The sequence below is a fragment of the Trematomus bernacchii genome, unplaced genomic scaffold (genome assembly GCF_902827165.1).
Source record: "Trematomus bernacchii unplaced genomic scaffold, fTreBer1.1, whole genome shotgun sequence".
NCBI classification, from domain to species: Eukaryota; Metazoa; Chordata; class Actinopteri; order Perciformes; family Nototheniidae; genus Trematomus; species Trematomus bernacchii.
Genome location: NW_022987708.1, coordinates 5,519,347 through 5,527,726, shown reverse-complemented (window position 1 = coordinate 5,527,726; position 8,380 = coordinate 5,519,347).

Sequence of the window (8,380 nt, the reverse complement as noted above, 5' to 3'; positions counted from 1 at the left end):
ACGAACATGTCAATTACCGAAACATAACGATATGTTTCGGTAGTGACTGTTTCGGTAGTGACGATTCTGGCTAAGTTTGAGCATAACTAAAGAATGCTAGCAAGTACATGGCTAGCATACACGTCTTTGAAGAGGTTTACACACATACAAACCTAATACTTTGCATAAAACCCAGAATAAGTTTATTTAATTGAAGATAATATGTGTTCGGTAGTGACAATTCTTAAGGTTACATGCCGATTTTCAGATTTTGGAACAGATTTATATCAAAAGTATGGGATATAGCTACTTGCCATTCAGCCATGAGGGACAGGGATGCAGTGTCACTGCCTAGTCAAAAATGCAGGGGTGTGGCTAAAAACCAGGCTCAGCCATTGGACTAAAACCCCTTGTGTTTCGGTAGTGACATGAAAACTGGGGACATGGTTTTTTGAGTATAGTTTTTTTATAAAAAAATGATACCCACAATAAATCTAAATATTCCAACTTCTGTTTGAACGTAATCATAAATATCTTCTAAATACACCATTGAACAACATTTAAAAAAATGTTTTAAGTGTTATTTACAGAAATTGAAATGTAGATGTCAGGGTTGGGGACAGCTACTTCCCAATAGAAAGTACCCTATAAATGATGTTTTTGTATATATAAAGCTTATCACTATCTAATTTAATGCCTTGTGTTTAAATAGACCATAACATATTCTTAGTAAATATCTATGTCTGAATACTTAATTGTTTTGTTAAATAGTTTTTCTTGTCGTGGGACTGCACTTTGTACTAATTCGGTAGAATGCCCCATACACTAGATTTTCAAAAAAATATAGATAAATATACACTACAGTGACATCTGGCGTCGTTTTTGTAAGACATTTTTACTTCCGCATAAAAAAAGACCACCCGCGTGTGACGTCACATGAGGGAGAGCGGCCGGTCTAAAAGCCCTGACACACCAGGCCGGAATCGGCCGTTTTCGTTAGTCGGACGACGAAGCGTGCCCTGTCGCCCAAACTCAATTTGGTGTGTCCCGCACCGTCGGCCGTGACACGCCTTATTTGGCCTTTCATGGCCGACGCACGACAGATTCAACATGTTGAATCGGCCGTGCGTCGGCCACAGGCAGTCGGACAAAGAAATTACTCTGATTGGCTGTTCAGCTAGCGAATCAGTGCATGAGAAGCGAAACGGTTGCTTGAGAATGTCTTCCACAAGCAACACTCCAATGGCTGATAGCTCCAGTACCGCACAAAACATGTTTTCGATGGACGAGAGTGAAAATGGAACGCACACGCTATTTGTTGTTTGTTTAGATCACGCAGTCTGTTCTTCTTCTCTGTCTTCAGGTTGTTGCCTCTTTTGAATGACGAATACACACTACCGCCGCCTGCTGGTAAGGAGAGTTATTGCCACTCACGCATGCGCAGTTCGTACGTGCTCGGCTGAAGTCTTTGCGGTGTGTTCCAGTGCGACACATGGCCAAGACGCAGGAGAACACGGCGACGCAACAGTCGGCGTCGGCGAGTTCTCTGGTGACTGCTTGGTGTGTCAGGGCCTTAACGTATTAATAAACATGGATCACAATGCTAGTTTTGACACAGAAGAGGTTGAAAATGTATATTCGTATGCATATGACAGACCACAACCTTATAATTATGAGCCTGCTATAGGCGGCCAAGAGACCAGGAGCAGCCAAGGATTAAAAGAAATAACGGCCATCGGAGAGAAATTGAGCTGTGGTGTGAGGAGAATCAGTGGAGAACAGGGCAGCTGTCTTGGTGAGTGACCGGCGTTAGCTACAGTTCATGTTAGCTAACGTCGGTCACATCACAACATTGTAAAGTTAGCTATCATATATCAGGCTATAACTAAAGTAGTATTGATAATATAGTAACGTTACTGGCAGGACTGTTGATACTGATCCATAACAGAAACTAATGCGCAAGTATCTGCCGTATCTCGCGTTACCTAATGCAACTCCACACTACGTCTTACGGTGCTGTGTACCGGAGGGGAGAGAGAGAGGAGCGAAGGGGGGGAGAGAGACAGGAACGAATGGGGGAGAGAGAGAGTGGATGCACCTCGCACAACGCACCCAGGAACGAAAGCTAGCTCCGGTCCTTTTCCTGTTAGGGAAACTGTGGACTTGATGTCCTGTGTAAGAAATTAAAATCAATGTTTATATGACGTAATTTAGATTAAATATATTCTTATAATTAAAGCTGTTTTATTCTGAAAAACCGGAAGTTCACACACACTTTTAACTTCAAACTTCTATAGAGTGGCGAAGTCCCTCCCACTTACTTCCGGGGTATGGGACCTTATTTCGGAAAAATTATGCATTGAAGTCAATGGGGAGAGAAAACTTATCTTTCGATCCCGTTTGAATTGTGCCATGAATTACACATATGATGTTTGTCAAACTTAAAAAATCATTTCCATGTCAAAAAAGTCACAGTTTGTCGTAAAACTGTTGAAATATAAGACTATGAAAAATACGTAACTAGAAAGACTACAAATCCCAGAGTCGCGTAAGTGATGTCACAATTGTTTACCTCCACCATTCAGATACCTAAGATCAGCGCAATATAGATATAATCTATCTATATGGCGCTGGCTAAGATAAGATAACTTTAACAAGATGCCTGTGTGCTTAGTACCAGGTTGTTATTATACCAGCAATGGGTCTTGCTCGTTCTTTTGCTTCCCGTCTGATGAAACGACCAGGAGTGGCTTGATCAAGTTAGCTACCTAGCTAGTAGCTAGCACGTTAGTTAGCATTACAGCCTTGTCATTTTTATTAGCCTTAACATGAAGTAACATTAAGTAACCCAAAATGTTAAACAGTAAGAGTAGTAGTCATATTTCGTGAACCCTTTGAATAGTACTGTCACCGGTGTGATCATTCTATAATACACCATTTAATTCCGGGGGAGAAATGCTAACGCTAACGTTAGCATCGGCGATCTTTTCTACTTCATGCTATCTGCACAAATGGTTGACATTAAACATTAAAACGACCAGGCAGTTCAGAGAGAATCAAAGGAAGGCAGGCAGGCAGCTTTGCATGACATTCTTCAGGACGTGTTTCATTGTGGTGATAGTCAATCGTTTGTTGACAAGACAGTAGTGACGGCCATCTTGGTGACGTGTGTGGTTGACCAGAGATGTAGTTCATTTAGCGTTTCACACAAACAAATGTGTTACTTCACAGTTTTACGGCACATTTTTTTTTTTTTGACTTGCAAAATTATCTTTTAAATTGACAAACATCATATGTGTAATTCGTGGCACAATTCAAACGGGATCGAAAGATAATCTTTCTCTCTCCATTGACTTCAATGCATAACTTTTCCGAAATAAGGTCCCATGGGGCTCAACCGGAAGGGGAGGGACTTCGCCACTCTATTCTGAAAATTCTTCATTTCCGGTTAGCATTAGCATGTGGCTAATGTTACGTTTTGAAACCGTGAATTGAAGGTGAAATTACATGTGGTGTTTGTTGAGGTATAACATAGCTGCGACTACTACTGTGTTCATTGGATAGCGCTGTAGCACATGATTGTGATGTCACTACCTGGGGTATAAGACCGTTGGAGTCACGCCCCTTCTCTCTCTGTCCTTAAGTCTCTTGACCCGTGTGCATCTAATAAATAACGCCGTGATGAATGGCTAAACTTGAACTGCTGAGAATAGTCACCTTTCTGCTGCAGAGAGACAAAAGGTATAAGTCTAAATCTGCTAACAGGGTATGGGCCCAGATACGATGAATTATTCTACAGTTCGAAGCGCACGTGCGATAACGAGGCGAGAAGATTGCCTGTTAGCACAGTTAGCATAGGAGTAGCTATTTAGCCACGTGTTAAGCTAGTTTAGCATCGGGAGAACCGAGGGAAGCTAAAGCTACGCTAACAAGGACCTAAGCTAAGCTACTGAAGCTACAAACGCAAAAGCCATGACGAATAGAACCACAAGGAAGAGCAAGTGGCCCACTTTCGACGGGAAAGCAGAAGAGTATGAGCTTTGGGAAGAGAGGATGCTGTGTTGCATGCACGGAGTGGGATTGAAGGAGACCATCCTTCGAGCACCCGCTGGAGAGCTGACCGCGGCACTGAGGGCTCAAGACGACAAGCTCAATGCTGACGCCTATTGTGAGTTAGCGCCGCTACTCGACAATACCAGTTTAGGCCTGATATTCAGAGACACGAAGGACAAGGGCCGAGAAAGTCTCAGAGTATTACGGGAGCACTATATTGGAAAAGGCAGACCCAGGATCGTCACCTTGTATATAACCATGACTGCGCTGAAGAAAGCTGATAATGAGACGGTGACAGAGTACATTATCCGAGCTGAGCAGATCATTACGGCACTCAGGAGCGCGGGAGAAGCACCGAGTGAGGGGCTAATGATGGCGATGGTTATGCGGGGATTACCCGAAAAGACAAGCCGTTCACACTGATGGTGACACACGGTGACATTGAAGTAACGTTGGGACAGTTCAAGGCGAAGTTGAGGAACTTCGAGGCCTCAGAAGATTCAGCCCCAGCCTCAGACGAGACGAGCGAGAGGGTGCTGAGGGTCCAAGCAGCGATAAAGAGAAAGCCCGCCAAACGATTCATCCCCGATGGCGACGGAGAACGCGTCGGCGCATGTTGGCGATGCGGAGAGAAAGGCCATCGAAAAGATGACTGCAGAAAGAAAGTCTGGTGTAGCTTTTGTAAAAGCAAAGGGCACACAGACAAAGCGTGCACAAAGAAGGACCGCGGTGATGCCGCTCGGTGCGCGAGCATGCCAGGTGGTACCGGAGATGCTGCGGGAGGAGATGACTACACCCTCAAAGTGCGAGCTGAAGAGACCAGCCTACAAAGACCACAACTACAGACCCACAGAAAAGGATTGATCGTGGACACGGGAGCGTCGTCCCACATCATCAACGATAAGAACAAATTCAAGATTTTTGACAGCACCTTCAAGCCGGAGAGACACAGCATGGAATTGGCAGACGGGAGGCGTACCTTCGGGGTGGCGCAAGGCAGAGGAGAAGCAGAGATGTGTCTGATAGACAGCGAGGGACGACGGTGTAAAGTGACTCTGAAGAACGCACTATACATCCCATCGTATCCCCAAGAACTCTTTTCCGTGAAGTCTGCTACAGCTAACGGCGCCAAGGTGTTCTTCGACGAAGGTAAAGATGTTCTGATGTTACCGGATGGTACCAGGTTTGACATTTATGTATGTAAGAAAATGTACTATTTGCAAACAGAGTGTGATGTTGAAGATAAGTGTCATGTCAGCTATGATATCCAAACGTGGCATGAGATTATGGGTCACTGTAATTATGAGGATGTTTTAAAGCTGCAGGATGTAACTGTAGGTATGCATAAAGGCTACAAAGCGTAAGCCTGATAAAGATTGTACAGTATGCATAGAGGGAAAGTTTACCCAAACGAGAAACAGAGATCCGACCGATAAAGCAAACACACCACTTGAGTTGGTGAACACTGATCTAGCTGGTCCAGTTAACAACGAGTCCATAAATGGCTTCAAGTATATGCACTCATTTACAGATGTGTGTACAGGGGCAGTGTTTGTTTATTTCCTGAAAGCGAAGAGTGACGCAGTTCAAGCCACTGAGAAGTATCTGGCAGATGTAGCTCCCTATGGGACTGTGAAATACATTAGATCAGATAACGGGACTGAGTTTACTAGTAAGGAGTTTCAGACACTATTGAGAAAGAACAAGATCAGACATGAGACGTCTTGTCCTTATTCCCCACATCAGAACGGGACAGCTGAAAGAGAAGGGCACACTCTTTTTGAAATGGCCAGGTGTATGCTTATTGACAGTGATCTGCCTAAAAACCTTTGGCACTATGCCATTCAGAAAGCAGCCCATACCAGAAACCGGTGTTTTAATAAGCACACAGGCACTACGCCATATTCAGCACTGACAGGGAAAAAGTATAACTTAGCTAGGATGCATAAGTTTGGAGCAGTGTGTTATGCGTACCAGCAGGACAGGGGAAGATTAGATACTAGGTGTGAGAAAGGACGTTTTGTAGGGCATGACAAGGGAAGCCCCGCCTATCTAGTTTACTACCCCGACAAAGAGAAGGTGCAGAAGCACAGAGTAGTAAAGTTTGTCACCAGCACAACTTGTGACAGCGAGACTCAGACACAGAGGCTAGAACAGGATTCGGAGGAAGACTGTGAAGAGGGAGTAAAGGCCCCACAGCCTAGTGTACTGAGCACAGATGTACAGACTAACGGTCCACAGCCAGCACCAGAGGATGATGGCGAACAACACCCTAGGGTGGCGTCACATGCCTCAGACAGTGGGATATATCCCAGTAGGGAGCGCAGACCCCCAGAGTACTTGAGAGATTATACTCAGGAAGATAGTGATGAAGATGATAAAACACTCACTAGTGTAGATTTTTGTTACAGAGCAGTTTGCGGTGTACCTCTGACCTTTAAAGAGGCCATGACATCGACTGAGTCAGAAAACTGGGGAAAAGCGATGGATGAGGAAATTAAGTCCCTAGAAGACAATAAGACTTTTACCCTGACAAAATTGCCAGAGGGCAGGAAAACAGTGAGAGGTAAATGGGTCTATTCAGTTAAGGGAGACGTTGACGGACACGACAAGTACAAAGCTAGGTTCGTAGCGAAAGGATACAGTCAGAGGGCGGGGATAGATTACGGGGAGACGTTCTCACCAACAGCCAACCTGACAAGTGTACGTGTATTAATGCAGAAGGCAGCCCAAGAGGATTTGATTTTACACCAGATGGATGTAAAGACAGCCTACCTGCATGCACCCATCGATCACGACATTTACATGGAACAACCTGAGGGTTATGTAAAGGAGGGAGGAAAGCTAGTGTATAAGCTAGAGAAGTCAATTTACGGCCTGAAGCAGTCAGGGCGAAATTGGAATACGATGTTGCATGAATGCTTAACAGATGACAATTTCACTCAGAACCCGGCAGACCACTGCGTGTACTCCAAGGAGTCTAAAGAGGGAAAGGTAGTAATTGCTATCTGGGTCGATGATCTTATCATCGCAGCCAGCAACACCAAGATTTTAGAGAAAGTGAAGAACATGCTTTCCACACAATTTAAAATGAAGGATTTGGGGAGATTAAATCATTTTCTGGGCATGGATTTCAGTCAGTCTGACGGCTGTGTGAAAGTGTCACAAAAGAGGTATGTGGAAAAGATATTGGAACGTTTTGACATGCAGGAGTGTAGGGTAAGGGAGACACCTTGTGACCAAAAGTTAGACTACACTGAAGATGCACCTAAAATGGTGGATGTGAAGAAATACAGAGAGGCTGTTGGCAGCCTTATTTATTTGACTACCTGTACACGTCCAGACCTATGTTTCGTGGTAAGCAAGTTATCACAATATTTTGCTGAACCGACAGATGAACATTGGGTTATAGTAAAACACGTTTTGCGTTATCTCAGGGGTACTGCAGACAAACAGCTTTGTTTCAGAAAGAGCAGCGAGAAACTAGGCCTACATGCTTATAGTGATTGGGCTGCAGACAAGACCGATAGACGCAGTATGACAGGGTATTGTGTGAGCATGAGTAAGGACAGCTCACTAGTCTCTTGGAAAACCAAGAAACAGCCTACAGTAGCGCTTTCCACATGTGAAGCTGAGTATATGGCTCTAGCTCTAACTATACAGGAGTGTATTTACTTGGAGCAGCTACTGGAAGGGATAGACACATACGTGTATAAGAAAACAGTCGTAAACGAGGACAATCAGGGGACAATAGCCCTTGCTAAAAATCCTGTGTGTAGACAAAGGTGTAAACACATGGATATTAAGTACCACTTCATAAGGTCCACCATAAGGCAGGGAAAGATGTCACTGGTTTATTGTCCTACATTAATTGCATTAATGGTTGCAGATGTGATGACCAAGCCTGTATCCAAACTGAAGCTGAGGAAATTTGAAGGGACCATGTTTGGTGTGTAAAATGTGTAGAAAAAGTCCACATTTGAGTGTGTAAAATGTGTTGAAGAAGCCCACATTTAAATCATTTGTACCATGTTTTTGCTTTGTTAATTAAATATGAACAGGTATACAGTAAGCACATAATTCATAAGTGGGAGTGTTGAGGTATAACATACAGAGACATGTATATTGTATGACTCCATGTAATACTGTGTACCATATTGTTTATGTAAGTAGCTGCGACTACTACTGTGTTCATTGGATAGCGCTGTAGCACATGATTGTGATGTCACTACCTGGGGTATAAGACCGTTGGAGTCACGCCCCTTCTCTCTCTGTCCTTAAGTCTCTTGTAGAGATGGCAAATCCGGATCCTTTTACGGACTCAGGGTCTTCTGAGTCAGTCATTGAA